Raw genomic sequence first — 18,759 nt, 5'->3', positions numbered from 1 at the left:
TTATTCTTTTCAGTTTTGTTTTTTTGTACTGTTAACTATTTATTTAGCTAACCAACGAACTCTGTTAAATGTGCCACTTATCAAATAAATACTAGACAGTATTATAAGGCAGCACACGAAGTTTTAATTTATTTTGAAAAGGTTAGATATTTATTTAAATCGAAACGGTCGATTTAATCGCTGCTAACCAAAAAATTAATTTCATGGGCATTTTGGGAATTCAAAAGAGGTTGGTTCCAACATGACAAATATCCAGGAATTATTTGCCACACTTTGAACATTTTGGTTTTTATGTTTGACAAAATTTGAATTTTGACTTTAAACTTGGTTTTGAATTTGAAAAACTATTTGGGTCAAGCAGAGATTAGCAACAGTAACGTGATGACATGGCACCATTAACGGGGGATTACTGTAGCTTAATTATCCGGGCGTCACAATACTCCTCCACTACAAGAAATCTCGTCCCGAGATTTAAGGGGTTTAGTAGGGGGAAAGACTCGGGAAGGACGGAGCTCAACACAAGATAGGTACCTGGGGACTATCCCAGTGAACGTGGCATAGAGGCAACTCTCGAGTGGAAATTTAAGAAAATCATCGAGAGCAAGGTAAGAAGGTGCAATAATAAGCTTCGCGGGTAGGCAATTGTTCGTTGCCTGAAACAGAGGGTGGAAGGGGGTTCAGAGCAATGGGAATAAGTAATTCATCTGGTACCAGAATAGATCACTAGGAAGGTGGCTCGTGATTTACATACGAAGCCAAGTGCGAGGAACAATTTTGGAAAACAGGGATGTACAGGAGAGTCAGGTTTCGATCCTGTGGAACTGTGGGTTATGGGCCCACCATGTGGTTTAAAGCAGAAAGGGGGGCTGACATCTTGCACGGTCATGATAGCAAGGCATGTCAGAGGGTAGCCTGTCCATTATGTCGGCAACAACATCGATACCAAGGGCGAGGGACGAAGAGAACCATTTTCCTGCTCGTTGAACGAGGCAGACCAATAGGCAAAGTTCTCATCCATCGGTGGTTACCGGAATGCTATCAACAAATGCAATAGGGTCTTACTGACACGGTTGTACATCAAGGTGTTTAGATAAGCAGAAGAATATTACTGCTTAGATCATATAGATCACAAGAAACGTTAAACCAACCAATGGAAAGGAAAATATGATTATCAGATTAAACAGAACAATGGAAAGGAAAATGTGTTTGAACACATATTTCAAGGGTATATCCTTCCCAAGGACAAGCAGAACATGATATCCATGACAGGATATAATGTAGAAAACTCTTTAGGTAGGGGAGAGAAATTTCATGACATTACCCAGACAACGGTGTTTGGGTAACTGAGCAAGAAACATTTAGCATTGGGTTTCAAATGTTCTTGTTGAAAATCGGAGTACCATAGACATGCTTCGAGATAGCATTGGCATGGTCTCCAAGCAAAGGTCGGACTTTGGATACACAAAGGATCCATCAGGAACAACTAATAGAATAACTCTTACAATTTCCTCATGGAAGAATGGCTAAACTTGCTAAAAAGGTTACTACAACAATAGGTCCTCTGCCCAGGTGTGCTAGGCATGACATCACCTTACCGGGCCTTATATAGGCCAATGCTATAACTCTTGGAAAAATGTTCCAACCATCATATCTGACCGAGATTCAGATATGATTGGTGCCAGGATACCTCAGACTCGGAATGCCTGAGAAGAAAAGGTGAAACACAATTGACGAGATGACATCGTAAGATTTTCAGGAAATGAACTATGGAAGTGAGTTCCAAAACAAGAGTTCATCATTAAATCAAGGAGGTGAGGAGGTGGTTGATTGACTCGGCAACAATTCATTGAGATTACCAAAAAGATGGATTTCCACAATTATGTGAACAAGGAGGAACACTTGTCAGATCAAATGATATAATTATGTATGCTCGAATAAAACATACACAATTAAACATTGTTTGAAAGGTGCACCCGAAATATGGGCTTAGGTAGCATGATCAATGTTTAGAATAGTGATTCAATAACCAATACACAAGGAATGAAACTATCATTCATTATCTTACAGGCAATAAGGTTGCTAGTAATTTTGAATATTACACCTCACAGTCCAATCATCGGTATTCCGGTTGGAGACAACACGGGGACCAAGATATGAATGTAGATGGCGAGATGTATCAATTGTATCAAGAATTCTTAAGAGGTGGTGAAATTCTCACAACATTCTTGATATATAAGATGGTATTACTTCAAGGTAGGACATAATATAAGCTGGATAACCAGTAACTCAAAGTACAGCCACAACACAAACAAGTTTGAGTTGGAAAGAAGGCAAGGAAGTAGTCGATGGCAACACAAATTACCAAGGGACAAGGATGGTATTTCCCCATGAAGAATTCAATTGATATCTTGGAAGAGCTCAGAATGCTGATGATGATCACGACACATTTGCCGAGAGACTTCATGAAGAGATAATCGAACGGTGATGACATCAAGTCAAAGGAATGATGAAGCAAAAGGTTATTGGAACCATGGGTACGACACAAACTCGAAATCAAGCTTGCTGTTCAAGGTGAACGATAAGACGAGGAAGATCGACGTAACCTTAGCTCATCGTCGAAAGCTGTGCTCTGGGAATAAGTACCAAATGGCACGTTTTAAAATTTAGCACAATAATGGTATAGCCGATCAGACTAGGAATGATTTGAAGGATCATTAAACTCGTAAGCAATGAAAATTACTTGGAGTTATAGAGTCGGAGTGCGGAATCGATTCACTTATCAGTGTTCTCGAGTGACTAATAACTCAGAACCCGAGGGGGATTGGAATCAGTGAGAATGTAGTACTTGATGAAGAACTCATAAGAAGTTATGCAGTTCCGTGATAATCTCGAGATACCAGGGGGGTAATACTCGACGACAAACCAAAGTAGAGGTTGGACTGGGGTATTGCTCTGCAGAAGACCAGTGCTTAACTTGTACGAGAAATGGTATTTAAAGGAGAACATGGTCGGAACCACGATTGCAAAAGGCCAGATCCCAGATATAAGATGAACTTATACCAAGGGAATAATTAATTTAAGAGAAGCTTTTAATGATAAGATCTACATCGTGTCCATGTGCATGAACACAAAGTTCAAGGTCGACTCCCACTTCTCCAATGCATAACCTTTCATTCACTTCTCGCATTCGATGAAGTTGTATGGTAGAAAATTATCTGGTAAAATACCAGAAGGGTATGGCTTGTGAAAACCTTCGGGTTCATACGGTTTTTAGGGAAGGTATAGGTTCAATCCATCGGGGCATCTTAGAAACATATACCTCAAACTTCAAGAGTAAAATCACCAGCTCAAAAGTAGAGTATGGTTATCAAGCAGAGGATACAAATTACCAAAGGCATTATATATCCATGGAAATGATCACAAGGTTATTGAATATGAAGGACACTGTCGGATAATAACCCAACAAGGGGTCTTGTGGTCTACAATGGAGCTGATGCGAGTATTGGTACTCTATCAGAGGAAGAAGGAACGAAAAGGAATCAGACTATAAAAATAACTGAGTAATTCAAAGCTCAAATGCAAAGGAATTATCATTTCCAAATCAAGGGATCAGAAGCCAATGGTCTGATTAAGAATGGATAAGTTGAACAGACTTAGGGGTACAATCGATGGCAATTTGATTGGTCGAGATCCAGCTCATCTTTAAAATGATGTCTGAGCCGGAAGGATGAATTCTAGGATTTGATTAAGGATTGCGAGCATTCGTGACATTTTGAATCAGCGGACTCAAAAAGATAATGACAAGGGATGCCAATAAGATTACGAGGCTTATGGGATTAACCATAATGCATGCAAGCAAGAATTTCAAGAGCAATAGGCTGCTGAGGATTTTCGAAAGATAGAATGGTATTTCGAAGACTTTGTGAAACATACGGACAACTAGGGATGGGCGGATACTCAGGAAGTGCGAGGAATTATCCATATGGGTATTCATGTGGCAAAGAACTGCAAAGCAGTAGGCACAAGATATTCTAGGGTCAATAGAGAGAATTTCGGGGTATCTTGTAATAACAAGATCAGCTGGGTCTAAAAGCAAGAACGACAGGTGTAAGCATTTATCCATAAGGATATTTCGGTGGTAGGGAATTGCAAAAGCAACGGGCACAAGGTCTCGAGAGAATATCGGAGAGTATCTTCGAAATCTTCTGGTGCAGCTGGCGATCATCTGGACTAAATGGGCTCTCCGGGAGAAAGTATTTTCGAGAACCTAAAGTTAGATTTTAGTAAATTCATTAAACCCGAATAGGAGAGAGATCAGAGTCCCAGAGTATAGGCAAGGAGTAAAAGATCCTAATACCACCCAATGGCGACGTGGGCCCGTAAGCCACACAGCCATGTCAGTAAAAGTTTTTCAATGACTAGACTCGACTTCGGCCAAGGAGTTGGAAAGGGGGATTCCTACAGGCAGTTGGCTCTGATACCAACTTGTGACGCCCCTGATTTGACCGTACACTAATCATGCACGCAAATGTGTACGATCAAGATCAGGGACTCACGGGAAGATATCACAACACAACTCTAAAACATAAATAAGTCATACAAGCATCATAATACAAGCCAGGGGCCTCGAGGGCTCGAATACAAGTGCTCGATCATAGACGGGTCAGCGGAAGCAACAATATCTGAGTACAGACATAAGTTAAACAAGTTTGCCTTAAGAAGGCTAGCACAAAAGTAGCAACGATCGAAAAGGCAAGGCCTCCTGCCTGGGACCTCCTAACTACTCCTCGAAGCCGAACTCCATGTAGAATCATCCTCGGGATCTCTAGCTCCTGGACTCCAGCATCTGGTTGCGACAACCAGGTATAGAAAGGGGAAAAGAGGGAGAAAAGCAACCGCGAGTACTCATCCAAAGTACTCGCAAGCAAGGAGCTACACTACATATGCATGGGTATATGTGTAAAGGGCCATATCGGTGGACTGAACTGTAGAATGCCAGAATAAGAGGGGGATAGCTAATCCTGTCGAAGACTACGCTTCTGGCCACCTCCATCTTGCAGCATGTAGAAGAGAGTAGATGGTAAGTTCACCAAGTAGCATCGCATAGCATAATCCTACCCGGCGATCCCCTCCTCGTCGCCCTGTTAGAGAGCGATCACCGGGTTATATCTGGCACTTGGAAGGGTGTGTTTTATTAAGTATCCAGTTCTAGTTATCATAAGGTCAAGGTACAACTCTGGGCCGTCCTTTTACCGAGGGACACGGCTATTCGAATAGATAAACTTCCCTGCAGGGGTGCACCACATAACCCAACACGCTCGATCCCATTTGGCCGGACACACTTTTCTGGGTCATGCTCGGCCTCGGAAGATCAACACGTCGCAGCCCCACCTAGGCTCAACAGAGAGGTCAGCACGCCGGTCTAAATCCTATGCGCGCAGGGGTCTGGGCCCATCGCCCATTGCACACCTGCACGTTGCGTATGCGGCCGGAAGTAGACCTAGCCCCCTTAATACAAGCGCGAGCTTACGGTCCAATGCGGCGCGCGCCACTCAGTCGCTGACGTCAAAAAGAGCTTCGGCTGATACCACGACGTCGAGTGCCCATAACTGTTCCCGCGTAGCTGGTTAGTGCGTATAGACCAAATGGCCAGACTCAGATCAAATACCAAGAACTCATTAAGCGTGTTATTTTGAAGTAACCGCGGACGCCGACCAGGGCCAGGCCCACCTCTCTCCTAGGCGGTCTCAACCTGCCCTGTCGCTCCGCCACAAAGTAACAGTCGGGGGCCGTCGGGAACCCAGGCCCACCTCTACCGGGATGGAGCCACCTGTCCTTTCAGCCCCCTCATCAGAATCACTTGCGGGTACTCCTACAAGCCGACCCGACTTTAGTCATAACATGTATCATGTATAAAGTATATAGTATATACCCGTGATCACCTCCCTAGTGATCACGGCCCGATAGTATAGCATGGCAGACAGACAAGTATGTAGAGCCACTGATGAAATACTAGCATCCTATACTAGGCAAGTAGGATTGCAGGTAAAGGTAACAACAGTAGGAGCAAGGACAGGCTATGCATCAGAATAGGATTGACGGAAGCAGTAACAATTGCTACACTATTCTAATGCAAGCAGTATAGAGAAGAGTAGGCGATATCTGGTGATCAAGGTGGGGCTTGCCTGGTTGCTCAGACAAGAAGAAGGGGTCGTCTTCGACGTAGTTGATTAGAGCGGCATCAGCGGCAGTCTCGGGGTCTGCCGGAGAGAAGTGGGGGGGAAGAAACAGTAAATACATAGCAAGCAAGTGCATAACAGGACAACAGGGAGAGCTAGACGTGTTCTAACGCGGTGTCACGCGATACCGTGGAAGGGGGAAACATCCGGGAAAGTTTTCCCGAAGTTTGCATTTTTCGGACAGATGAAACGGAGGGGGAAAGTTGCAAGTTTGCTATGCTAGGGACGTGTGGCGGACGAACGGACTGCGTATTCGGATTCGGCTCGTCGTTCTGAGCAACTTTCATGTAGAAAGTAATTTCATCTGAGCTACGGTTTAAAAGATATGATTTTCTAAAGATTTACTAATTTCTGGAATTTAATTAATCATTTAATTTAATTCGAAATTGGATTTATGACATCAGCATGATGTCATGCTGACATCAGCAGTCAACAGGGGTTGACTAAGTCAAACTGACATGTGGGTCCAGTGGGACCCACCTGTCATTCTCTGTTTAGGTTAATTAGGATTTAGCTAAACTAATTACTGTTTAATTAAACTAACTAGTTAATTAGATTAATTAAACATAATTAAGTTAATTAATTAATTAATATATTATTATTATTATTTTTATTTTTAAAATCTTTTTTTTCAAAACGTTCTTAGGGGCTGGGCCCCGCCTGTCAAAGGCCCATAGGCCATAGCGGGTGCGGGCTAACGGGTAACGGGGCGGGCGTGGGCGCCTGTGCACCCGAACAGGGCAACAGGGGGCGCCGGCGGTGGCCGTCGCCCGGCGCGGCGGGGCGAGGCCGTGGCCTCGGCGAGGCTCGTGGGCCGGTGCGGAAGGAGCGGCATGGGGCAGCGGTGAGCGCCAGGGCGAGCGAGGCGCAGCGGAGCACGGGAGCAGCTGGGGAGGGCGCTGGGAGCTCCGGCGCAAGTAGTAGCGGCATGCGGGTGTGGCGACCGCCGGCCGGAGCAGGCGCGGCCTGGTGCGGCGGCAGCCGGTCGCGGGTGGCGAGGCCGCGGCCGTGCGGACGCATGCCGGACAGGGGGGAAAGGGGGCGTGGCCGCGAGCTCCGAGGAGGGCAGGCACGGGGGCCGCGACGAGGAGGTGGAGCGCGCGTGGGTGTGAGGGCCAGCGTGCGCAAGCGCTGCTGTGTGTGCGCGGCGCGGCCGTGGAGGCACGCGAGATGACGGGGACGAGGAGAGAGGTAGGTGTTGCTCACCCCCGATGCAGGGGTTCAGGGTGGCGAGGCTTGATGCGGCCATCGATGGAGAGACGGGGCGGGGCGGTCCGGCGAGGGCAGCTCCAGGCGACGGCGATCCGGTGATGGGGCCCGACGCGTCGAGGCGGCGGGCTGCGGCGGCGGCGGGATGGAGCAAGCGGCGGGGCGGCGTCGGGGAGGGGCGCCGGCATCAGGGGCACTAGGCGGCGCGGGATCGGGCTCCTCCCCGATCCAGATCCAGGCGAGTGAGGGGGAGAGACGAGGGAGAGAGTGGGGTTCGTGGGGGGGGGAGGAGTGGACCGAGAGGGGGAGTGCGGTCCAGATATTTTGGGTGCGTGGGGGGTAAGGGAGAGGGAGAGGTGGGCCGGCCAGGTGGGGTGGCCGCCTGGGCCAGCTGGGTCGAGGCCCAGTGGGGGGGTGGAAGGGGGTTTTCTTTTCTTTTCTACCTTTGCTTTTCTTTTATTCTTTTCAGTTTTGTTTTTTTTTGTACTGTTAACTATTTATTTAGCTAACCAACGAACTCTGTTAAATGTGCCACTTATCAAATAAATACTAGACAGTATTATAAGGCAGCACACGAAGTTTTAATTTATTTTGAAAAGGTTAGATATTTATTTAAATCGAAACAGTCGATTTAATCGTTGCTAACCAAAAAATTAATTTCATGGGCATTTTGGGAATTCAAAAGAGGTTGGTTCCAACATGACAAATATCCAGGGATTATTGGCCACACTTTGAACATTTTAGTTTTCATGTTTGACAAAATTTGAATTTTGACTTTAAACTTGGTTTTGAATTTGAAAAACTATTTGGGTCAAGCATATTAGCAACAGTAACGTGATGACATGGCACCATTAACGGGGGATTACTGTAGCTTAATTATCCGGGCGTCACAATATAGTAGATACGATCAACATGGAGATGTTCACCGATGATGACTAGTCCGTCTCACGTGATGATCGGACACGTCCTAGTTGACTCGGATCATGTATCACTCAGATGACTAGAGGGATGTCTATCTGAGTGGGAGTTCATTAAATAATTGGATGAAATTAATTATCATGAACATAGTCAAAAGGTCTTTGCAAATTATGTTGTAGCTTACGCTTTAGTTCTACTGTTTAAGATATGTTCCTAGAGAAAATTTAGTTGAAAGTTGATAGTAGCAATTATGCGGACTGGGTCCGTAAACAGAGGATTGTCCTCATTGCTGCACAGAAGGCTTATGTCCTTAATGCACCGCTCGGTGTGCTGAACCTCGAGCGTCGTTTGTGGATGTTGCGAACATCTGACATACACGTTTTGATAACTACGTGATAGTTCAGTGCGTAATGTTGAACGGTTTAGAATTGAGGCACCAAAGACATTTTGAAACGTCGCGGAACATATGAGATGTTCCAAGAGCTGAAATTGGGATTTTAGACTCGTGCCCACGTCAAGAGGTATGAGACCTCTAACAAGTTTTTTAAGCCTGCAAACTAAGGGAGAAAAGCTCAACCGTTGAGCATGTGCTCAGATTGTCTGAGTACTACATTCGCTTGAATCTAGTGGGAGTTAATCTTCCAGATGAGATAGTGATGGTTCTCCATAGTCACTGCCACCAAGCTATTAGAGCTTCGTGATGAACTATAACATATCAGGGATAGACATGATGATCCTTGAGCAACTCGCGATGTTTGACACCGCGAAAGTAGAAATCAAGTAGGAGCATCAATTGTTGATGGTTAGTAAAACCACTAGTTTCAAGAAGGGCAAGGGAAAGAAGGGATACTTCATGAAACGGCAAATCAGTTGCTGCTCTAGTGAAGAAACCCAAGGTTGAACCCAAACCCGAGACTAAGTGCTTCTGTAATGAAGGGAACGGTCACTGAAGCAGGACTACCCTAGATACTTGGTAGATGAGAAGGCAGGCAAGGTCGACAGAAGTATATTGGATATACATTATATTAATGTGTACTTTACTAGTACTCCTAGTAGCACCAGGGTATTAGATACCGGTTCGGTTGCTAAGTGTTAGTAACTCGAAATAAAAGCTGCGGAATAAACGGAGACTAGCTAAAGGTGAGATGACGATATGTGTTGGAAGTGTTTCCAAGGTTGATGTGATCAAGCATCGCATGCTCCCTCTACCATCGAGATTGGTGTTAAACCTAAATAATTGTTATTTGGGTTTTGCGTTGAGCATAGACATGATTGGATTATGTTTATTGCAATACGGTTATTCATTTAAGGAGAATAATGGTTACTCTTTTATTTGAATAATACCTTCAATGGTCTTGCACCTAAAATAAATGGTTTATTGAATCTCGATCGTAGTGATACACATGTTCATGCAAAAAGATATAAGATAGTAATGATAGTACCACATAGTTGTGGCACTGCCACTTGAGTCATATTGGTATAAAACACATGAAGAAGCTCCATGTTGATGGATCTTTGGACTCACTCATTTTTGAAAAGATTGAGACATGCGAACCATGTCTATTGGTAGATATGCATGAAGAAACTCCATACAGATGGATCATTTGGACTCACTTGATTTTGAATCACTTGAGACATGCAAATCATACCACATGGGCAAGATGACTGAAAGGCCTCGTTTTCAGTAAGATGGAACAAGAAAGCAACTTGTTGGAAGTAATACATTTTGATGTGTGCAGTCCAATGAGTGCTGAGGCACGCAGTGGATATCGTTATGTTCTTACTTCACAGATAATTTGAGTAGATGCTGAGAATATTTACTTGATGTAACACAAGTCTGGATTATTGAAAGGTTCAAGTAATTTCAGAGTGAAGTTGAAGATCGTCGTGACAAGATGATAAAATGTCTATGATATGATCATAGAGATGAATATTTGAGTTACGAGTTTGGCACACAATTAAGACATTGTGGAAATTGTTTCACGACTAATACCGCCTGGAACACCATAGTGTGATGGTGTGTCCGAACATCATAACTGTACCCTATTGGATATGGTGCATACCATGATGTCTCTTATCGAATTACCACTATCGTTTATGGGTTAGGCATTAGAGACAACCACATTCACTTTAAATAGGGCACCACGCAATTCCGTTGAGACGACGCCGTATGAACTATGGTTTAGAGAAACCTAAGCTGTCGTTTCTTAAAAGTTTGGGGATGCGACGCTTATGTGGAAAAGTTTCAGGCTGATAAGCTCGAACCCAAAGCGGATAAATGCATCTTCATAGAATACCCAAAACAGTTGGGTATACCTCCTATTTCAGATCCGGAAGCAAAGTGGTTGTTTCTAGAAACAGGTCTTTTCTCGAGGAAAAGTTTCTCTCGAAAGAATTGAGTGGGAGGATGGTGGAGACTTGATGAGGTTATTGAACCATGACTTCAACTAGTGTGTAGCAGGGCACAAGAAGTTGTTCCTGTGGCACCTACACCAATTGAAGTGGAAGCTTATGATAGTGATCATGAAACTTCGGATCAAGTCACTACCAAACCTCGTAGGACGACAAGGATGCATGCTACTTCAGAGTGGTACGTAATCCTGTCTTGGAAGTCATGTTGCTAGACAACAATTAACCTACGAGCTATGGAGAAGCGATGGTGGGCCCAGATTCCGACGAATGGCTCGAGGCCATAAAATCCGAGAGAGGATCCATGTATAAAAACAAAGTATAGACTTTGGAAGAACTACTTGATGGTCGTAAGGCTGTTGGGTGCAGATGGATTTTAAAAGGAAGACAGACAATGATGGTAAGTGTCACCATTAAGAAAGCTCGACTTGTCGTTATGATGTTTTCCGGCAAGTTCAAGGAGTTGACTGCGATGAGACTTTCTCACTCGTAGCGATGCTAAGAGTCTGTTGGAATTATATTAGCAGTTACTGCATTATTTATGAAATCTTGCAGATAGGATGTCAAAACATTGTTTCCTCGATGATTTTCTTGAGGAAAGGTTGTATGTGATACAACCAGAAGGTTTTGTCAATCCTGAAAGATGCTAACAAGTATGGAAAGCTCCAGCAATCCTTCTAAGGACTGGAGTAAGCATCTCGGAGTTGGAATGTACGCTTTGATGAGATGATCAAAGATTTTGGGTTTTTACAAAGTTTATGAGAAACTTGTATTTCCAAAGAAGTGAGTGGGAGCACTATAGAATTTCTGATGAGTATATGTTGTTGACATATTGTTGATCAGAAATGATGTAGAATTTCTGGAAAGCATACAGGGTTATTTGAAAAGTGTTTTTCAATGGAAAACCTGGATTAAGCTACTTGAACATTGAGCATCAAGATCTATAAGGATAGATCAAAAACGCTCAATAGTACTTTCAAATGAATACATACCGTGACAAGATTTTGAAGGAGTTCAAAATAGATCAGCAAAGAAGGAGTTCTTGGCTGTGTTACAAGGTGTGAGTATTGAGTAAGACTCAAGACCTGACCACGGCAGAAGAGAGAGAAAGGACGAAGGTCGTCCCCTATGCTTAAGACGTAGGCTCTACAGTATGCTATACTGTGTACCACACCTGAAGTGTGCTTTGCCATGAACTAGTCAAGGGGTACAAGAGTGATCCAAGAAGGGATCACATGACAGCGGTCGAACTTATCCTTAGTATCTAGTGGACTAAGGAATTTTCTCGGTTATGGAGGTGGTGAAAGAGTTCGTCGTAAAGGGTTACGTTGATGCAAACTTTGACACCAATCCGGATGACTCTGAGTAGTAAACCGGATTCGTATAGTAGAGCAGTTATTTGGAACAGCTCCAAGTAGCGCGTGGTAGCTGCATCTACAAGATGACATAGAGATTTGTAAAGCACACACGGATCTGAATGTTGCAGACTCGTTGACTAAAACCTCTCTCGTAAGCATAACATGATCAAACCCTAGAACTCATTGAGTGTTAATCACATGGTGATGTGAACTAGATTATTGACTCTAGTAAACTCTTGGGTATTAGTCACATGGCGATGTGAACTTTGAGTGTTAATCACATGGTGATGTGAACTAGATTATTGACTCTAGTGCAAGTGGGAGACTGTTGGAAATATGCCCTAGAGGCAATAATAAAATGGTTATTATTATATTTCCTTGTTCATGATAATTGTCTATTGTTCATGCTATAATTGTATTAACTGGGAACCGTAATACATGTGTGAATACATAGACCACAACATGTCCCTAGTAAGCCTCTAGTTGACTAGCTCGTTGATCAATAGATGGTTATGGTTTCCTGACCATGGACATTGGATGCCATTGATAACGGGGTCACATCATTAGGAGAATGATGTGATGGACAAGACCCAATCCTAAGCATAGCACAAGATCGTGTAGTTCGTTTGCTAGAGCTTTTCTAATGTCAAGTATCGTTTCCTTAGACCATGAGATTGTGCAACTCCCGGATACCGTAGGAATGCTTTGGGTGTACCAAACGTCACAACGTAACTGGGTGGCTATAAAGGTGCACTACAGGTATCTCCGAAAGTGTTTGTTGGGTTGGCACGAATCGAGACTGGGATTTGTCACTCCGTATGACGAAGAGGTATCTCTGGGCCCACTCGGTAATGCATCATCATAATGAGATCAATGTGACCAAGTGTTTGGTCACGGGATCATGCATTACGGTACGAGTAAAGTGACTTGCCGGTAACAAGATTGAACAAGGTATTGGGATACCGATGATCGAATCTCGGGCAAGTAACGTACCGATAGACAAAGGGAATTGTATACGGGATTGATTGAATCCTCGACATCGTGGTTCATCCGATGAGATCATCGTGGAACATGTGGGAGCCAACATGGGTATCCAAATCCCGCTGTTAGTTATTGATCGGAGAGTCGTCTCGGTCATGTCTGCATGTCTCCCGAACCCGTAGGGTCTACACACTTAAGGTTCGGTGACGCTAGGGTTGTAGAGATATTAGTATGCAGAAATCCGAAAGTCGTTCGGAGTCCCGGATGAGATCCCGGACGTCGCGAGGAGTTCCGGAATGGTCCGGAGGTGAAGAATTGTATATAGGAAGTCCAGTTTCGGCCACCGGGAAAGTTTCGGGGGTCACCGGTATTGTACCGGGACCACCGGAAGGGTCCCGGGGGTCCATCGGGTGGGGCCACCTATCTCGGAGGGCCCCATGGGCTGAAGTGGGAGGGGAACCAGCCCCTGGTGGGCTGGTGCGTCCCCCTTGGTCCTTCCCCTACGCCTAGGGTTGGAAACCCTAGGGGTGGGGGCGCCCCACTTGGCTTGGGGGGCAAGCCACCCCCTTGGCCGCCGCCCCCCTTGGAGATTGGATCTCGTAGGGCCGGCGCCCCCCAGGGGCCCTATATAAAGAGGGGGGAGGGCAGCCGCACCCAAGCCCTGGCGCCTCCCTCTCCCTCCCGTGACACATCTCCCTCCTCCCGCAGCGCTTGGCGAAGCCCTGTTGGAATCCCGCTGCTTCCACCACCACGTCGTCGTGTTGCTGGATCTCCATCAACCTCTCCCTCCACCTTGCTGGATCAAGAAGGAGGGGACGTCTTCCCCAACCGTACGTGTGTTGAACGCGGAGGTGCCGTCCGTTCGGCGCTCGGTCATCGGTGATTTGGATCACGACGAGTACGACTCTATCAACCCCGTTCACTTGAACGCTTCCGCTTAGCGATCTTCAAGGGTATGAAGATGCACTCCCTCTCTCTCGTTGCTAGCATCTCCTAGATTGGTCTTGGTGACACGTAGGAAAATTTTGAATTATTGCTACGTTCCCCAACAGAATTGTATTAACCGGAAACATAATACATGTGTGAATACATAGACAAACATAGTGTCACTAGTATGCCTCTACTTGACTAGCTCGTTGATCAAAGATGGTTATGTTTCCTAGCCATAGACATGAGTTGTCATTTGATTAACGGGATCACATCATTAGGAGAATGATGTGATTGACTTGACCCATTCCGTTAGCTTAGCACACGATCGTTTAGTATTCTGCTATTGCTTTCTTCATGACTTATACATGTTCCTATGACTATGAGATTATGCAATTCCTGTTTACCAGAGGAACACTTTGTGTGCTACCAAACGTCACAACGTAACTGGGTGATTATAAAGGTGCGCTACAGGTGTCTCCGAAGGTACTTGTTGGGTTGGCGTATTTCGATATTAGGATTTGTCACTCCGATTGTCGGAGAGGTATCTCTGGGCCCACTCGGTAATGCACATCACTATAAGCCTTGCAAGCATTGCAACTAATGAGTTAGTTGCGGGATGATGTATTACGGAACGAGTAAAGAGACTTGCCGATAACGAGATTGAACTAGGTATTGAGATACCGACGATCGAATCTCGGGCAAGTAACATACCGATGACAAAGGGAACAACGTATGTTGTTATGCGGTCTGACCGATAAAGATCTTCGTAGAATATGTGGGAGCCAATATGAGCATTCAGGTTCCGCTATTGGTTATTGACCGGAGACGTGTCTCGGTCATGTCTAGATTGTTCTCGAACCCGTAGGGTCCGCACGCTTAAAGTTCGATGACGGTTATATTATGAGTTTATGTGTTTTGATGTACCAAAGGTAGTTCGGAGTCCCGGATGAGATCGGGGACATGACGAGGAGTCTCGAAATGGTCGAGACGTAAAGATCGATATATTGGACGACTATATTCGCACATCGGAAAGGTTCCGAGTGATTCGGGTATTTTTCGGAGTACCGGAGAGTTACGGGAATTCGCCGGGGAGTATATGGGCCTTATTGGGCTTTAGGGGAAAGAGAGAGGAGAGGCTGCGCCGGCGCCCCCCCCCCAAGGCCTAGTCCGAATTGGACTAGGGGGAGGGGCTGCGCCCCCTCCTTCCTTCTCTTCTCTCTCCCCTTTCCTTGACTCCTACTCCTACTACTTGGAAGGGGGGAATCCTACTCCCGGTGGGAGTAGGACTCCTCCTAGGGCGCGCCATAGAGAGGGCCGGCCCTCCCCCTCCTCCACTCCTTTATATACGGGGAGGGGGCACCCCTTGGAGACACAACAATTGATCTCTTGATCTCTTAGCCGTGTGCGGTGCCCCCCTCCACCATAATTCACCTCGATAATATCGTAGCGGTGCTTAGGCGAAGCCCTGCGTCGGTAGAACATCATCATCGTCACCACGCCGCCGTGCTGACGAAACTCTCCCTCAACACTCGGCCGGATCGGAGTTCGAGGGACGTCATCGAGTTGAACGTGTGCTGAACTCGGAGGTGCCGTGCGTTCGGTACTTGATCGGTCGGATTGTGAATATGTACGACTACATCAACCGCGTTGTGCTAACGCTTCCGCTTTCGGTCTACGAGGGTACGTGGACAACACTCTCCCCTCTCGTTGCTATGCATCACCATGATCTTGCATGTGCGTAGGAATTTTTTTGAAATTACTACGTTCCCCAACACCGGGTTCGCTTCAATATAGAGGAAACTAAGAGTTTTAAGCCAACAAGAGGTTTGAGACAGAGAGACCCTCTATTCCCCTACTTATTCTTGTTATGTATGGAGGGCCTGATTGCTCTCTTGGCTCATGCGAAGGAGAATCCCATTGATTTCGAATGTACTCTTTGCTCGTGATTCTTTAATTCTTATGTGAGCCAATACCACGAACGCGATCAGTCTTGGACTCTTACTGTGCTGCCTCAAGGCTGATGGTGAGTGTTCAAGAATCTAGCATCTTTTTTAGCCCCAATACAAAAGTGGAAAACAAGGCGCAACTTTGTTCGATTCTGGATATTATGACTGAAGCTCTCAGTGACAAATATTTGGGTCTACTTGCCAACGTGGGTATAGAAAAAAGTGAGTGTATTCAAGTCCTGACCGATCGTAGTATACAAAAGATTAGTGGATGGAAAGAAAAATTATTATCCGTTGGAAAGAAGGAAATTTTGCTCAAATCTATTGTACAAGTTATCCCCACCTATGCATGTCTGTCTTTAAAATTCCTAAAAACAATTTGCAAGGGAATGATTGACGTGATGTAATTTTGGTGTGAAGACGAGGGCAATCAGACGAGGATGCATTGGATGGCTTGGTGGAAGATGTGTGTTCCAAAAATTCAAGGAGGTATGTGATTTTGGGACATTCATTGTTTCAATCTAGCATTACTAGTTAAACAAGCATGGCATCTCCTTGATAATCCGGATTCTCTATGTGCCCGTCTACTGAAAGTAAAAAAAATCCTGATGGCGATTTGATGAGTGCAAGCTTAAAAAAGGGCTCTCCTTTTACGTGGCAAAGCATTATGGCGGGAGTTAATTCACTGAAAAATGGTTATGGAGAGTTGGAATGGATAGAATATCGATATATAAAAGATGCTTGGATCCCGAATTATGCAAATAGGAAAACTATTACTCCTAGAGGAGGGCACCTTCTGTCCAAGGTCTCTGATCTTATTGATCCAATCACGAACTTATGAGATGAAGATTTGGCGAGGCAAACATTTGTGGACAACTGATGCTCGGCAAGTTCTAGCTATTCCTCTATCTATGCATAATATCATTGCTTGGAGCTATATAAAAATGGTTTGTTCACTGTTCGATCTGCTTATTTTGCGGAATGGAATCATTAACATGGGAGAAAATTGCAATATACAAATGGTATGGGTAGAACCAATGTTTTTTTTGCGGGGAGGGTAGAACCAATGTTAACCCTATCTGGTCTAAGATTTGGTAACTTTCGTGTCCGGCAAAGGTAAAGACCTTTATTTGGCGTACGTTGCATGGAACTCACGCGTGTCGGGTTACGCTTGCAAATAGACACATGAAAAATTCGCCAATCTGCCCATCATGTTCGAATGGGCAAAAGATACAAAGCACGTTTATTCCTTTGTCATAAAGTGAAGGAGGTTTGGGAGAAGTTGGGGATGAATGAGGTGATTAAAAGAGCTTGTGCTATTGATCGTGCGGGTGAGGCGGTACTTGAATTCTTACTCCTGATGCAAGACCAGGACCTATCTATTTTGGGATTCCAGGATGTACATGAGATGATCGCTATAACTGCATGGTATCAAAGGTGGGATAGACGTAAGTTGGTCCATAAGGCAAAGATTCAAGATGCATACCACACATCCATGGGGTTCTGGCTAACACGGCTAATTTTGTTAAAGCTTACTCCCCTAATGCGACCAGTAAACGAGGGGGTGGAGTAAACCTCCTATGAGTTCTGTTGAGGTCAATGTTGATGCATCTTTTGATCATGGCCAGCACATGGGCACAGTGGGAGTTGTCTTTGGAGATGATAAAGGAAATTTCATCGTCGGTTGAATTGGAGGAGTGATTGGTGTGTGGATGTTCTGACGGCAGAAGCTATGGCTCTAAGGTTTGGCTTATCTCTGGCACATAAGGCGGGAAGCCATCGTCTAGTAATTAACTCTGATAATACGGAAGTCATCGACACAATGAAGAATGGAGGAAATGTGCGGGAGCGGCGGCGACAGTTTTCGATGACTGCTATTTTTTGGCTTGTGACTTTTCCCTCACTAGTTTTGAACACTGTAATAGGGAAGCAAATAGGGTTGCTCATGACTTAGCTAGGTTAGCTCAAGTTTCCGCGACAAACGAGTGGTTTGAGGAGCCTATAGACGATATTGTATCTTTTCTTATAGACGATGTAACTGTTATTTCCAATTAATAAAGTTCTTTCATTTCAAAAAAAGAGCTCCCTTTTAGGCTCGTCATAGTGGGGAGTAACTTATACTAGTGTCATGCATATGACACTAGTCTAAGTTACTATCTCCATAGTGTAAAGTAACATAGCAGCAATGTCATACTATATATGGCTTCATTTATTAGCTCGTAGACTCATCCTTTCTGGGGAAGCGCTATGTTACAATAACATACTCCCTCCTTTCTGGTTTATAATGCTCAATTCAAAAATCTCACCAACCAAGGTAGATGGTGAGTGGTGGAATACTTTTTGTAGTTTGCAAAAGCACCCAATTAATGCTCTTGTTTTCCTCAAAAAAGTATGTTTACCAATGCATAAATTGCAATGCATGCATGCATAAATTACATGCATTGGTCAATTTTCTCTTAATACTTGCATGCAATGATTTAATGCACCTTGGAATCTGAACATGTGATGGGAAACAACCAAATTGAGGCTTATAAAATGGAAAAACTAAAATTTTGAGATAAGCCCTATAAACCGGAAAGGAGGGAGTATTATGTTACTCTAAACACCTCTCCCCTCATTAACTACATATCACATAAGCAAAATTTTCTTGGAGTGCGCTGTGTTATTATCTAAGTTACTCCCACTATGACTAGCCTTATGGCTGGGTCGTGTCACGTTGCACCAGATCACAGCCGGTCCATAGCTCTCTTAAAAATTTCTAAAAACAGC

This window comes from Triticum aestivum, chromosome 6D (assembly GCF_018294505.1).
Source record: "Triticum aestivum cultivar Chinese Spring chromosome 6D, IWGSC CS RefSeq v2.1, whole genome shotgun sequence".
In the NCBI taxonomy this organism is placed as follows: Eukaryota; Viridiplantae; Streptophyta; class Magnoliopsida; order Poales; family Poaceae; genus Triticum; species Triticum aestivum.
The sequence above is the reverse complement of the archived record's forward strand: the minus strand, read 5'-3'. Positions refer to the sequence as shown.